Genomic DNA, 2,073 nt, shown 5'->3' on the forward strand with positions numbered 1-2,073 from the left:
CATCGGCAGGCGGACTCTCAACCACTGAGCCACCAGGGAAGCCCTCCCACTGTCATTTTGAAAGTGGAGAGTATGAAAGGAAAGGTGAGAGTGGTTAAGAAGACCCTACTATGTGCTTAGGGCTTGTAAAGCTCCTACCATGTGCTCAGCCCTGGAAAGGGATGAGGATTGGGTAGCTGGAGTGTGATGCACAGATGAAATAAAAAGTATGCTACTTTCCCTTGATAAAGTCTCACTGCAGAGACAAAAGAGAGATAAGCAGGAGGTGAGCAACAGAGGACCAAGGAAAGGACTAAGACCTGGCATTGTGACATGCACTTTTCAAATCCTGGGTCTTGCTGTGTGTCTTGGACAAGTCCCTTTGCCTCTCTGAGTCTTGATTTCTTCATCAACAACAGTGTTGCCCAAAAGAGCTTTCTGCGAGGATGGAAATGTTCTCTATCTGCAGTGTTCAGTACAGGGGGCTGTTGATATACGTGTGGCTTCTGAACTCTTGAAATGCAGTCACTGTGACTGAGCACTGAATTTTTAATTTTATGTGATTTTAACGATCTTACATTTAAATAGCCACAGGGGGCTAGTGGCTACCATATCGGGCTGCACAGATCTAGATAGCTGGGAGTTAGGAGGTTTCATCTATCCCAAATAATATATAGAAAGAGAACCTCAGAAGGGTGTATTCTTCTGCAACTGTTGGTTTGCTTTTTATTTTTTAAAGCAGTGGTGAAACACTTGGGCTCTGGAGACAGGGGCTACATCCCAGCTTGAACTTATCTAGCTGTGAAGCCCTAAACAAGTCTATTAGCCTCTCAGTGTCTCGGTTTCCTCATCTGTAAGATGGAAATAATAGTGGAACCTAGTTTACAGGGTGGTTGTAAAGAACTCAAAGAGGTAATAAACAAGGCTGTCTCAGAGCAAGGTCTAAGTCTTGGTAAATCCTCAAGAAATACATATGCTTTTTAAAAATTATTATTTTTATCATTATCATCATTATTGTTGTTTTTGTTATTATTATTATTAATGGGACTCAGCCTCTGGGAATCACACCTTGTCTCCCTAAGGAACTCAGTCTTTATCAGGAAGGCATCAGGAACTCCCCACAGCCATCCTCGTGATCTCAGTTGCCAAAGTGACAGGATGAAAGATGAGAGTCCAAAGTCTAAGGGTATCCTCTGTGTGCAAAGAATCACATTTTCTCAAGTATAGAGAATCTCCTGCTTTCCAGCACCTGAGAAGACATTGGGAGAGTTTCATATCTTTATGGCATCGGCACCCTGGAGAACTTTGCCGAAGGGATTAAGATTGTTCTTGGGTTTCTAGACTACAGGCTAAGTGCAAATCAGCAAGATAATGATTAAGATGAGACATTCAGATATTTTTATCTGGAAGATTTTTTTTTTTAAGATTGTTAACAAAATTCAGGCAGATGTGACAAAGAACACAGAATTTTTTTCTTTTTCTGTCTTGACTTATTTTTAATGCTTTTAAGAAAGAAAACAGTTCTTCCAGTACAGAAATCTGTTCTTAAATTGCTTTGGATTTCATTAAATGTAATGTTTACTAAGGGATTTCTGTGTATGGGCAACTCCCTGTGGAGTGCCACTAATGTCACCAACTCATTGTGAGCAAAGCAGGTCTCAGAAATGAGTGAACTGGGCTGAACAGGGACCAGGATGAACCAAAGAGCCCTGGAAGGTGCTGTTCTATATCTCCAGCTGATGTTTCCATGTGGGAATGTGGGCATTTCTTGACAGATCTTAACTTTCCTAAGAAACACTAAAAATCTGGGTTTTTACGTAAAACATCCCAACATCCTAATTTTAAATGTTGGCTTTAAAAAACACACAAAGAAGATGTACAGGATGAACTGCCCCTCCAGCACCAGGTGTAGATGGCTGAACCAAAAGAACCTGAGTCTGGGACAGACCGTGGAAGGTGATTTTTAAAAGAAACCCAGACCTCAGACCAATTCTTTTAATCTGAGTCTTCCTGCTAAAAAATCCACACAATGACCTTTGGCCAAAAACAGTAAAGTCCAACCTGGACTAAAAACCAATAGCAAACACGATTCCT

Source organism: Lipotes vexillifer, unplaced genomic scaffold (assembly GCF_000442215.2).
Source record: "Lipotes vexillifer unplaced genomic scaffold, Lipotes_vexillifer_v1.1 scaffold342, whole genome shotgun sequence".
Classification (NCBI taxonomy): Eukaryota; Metazoa; Chordata; class Mammalia; order Artiodactyla; family Lipotidae; genus Lipotes; species Lipotes vexillifer.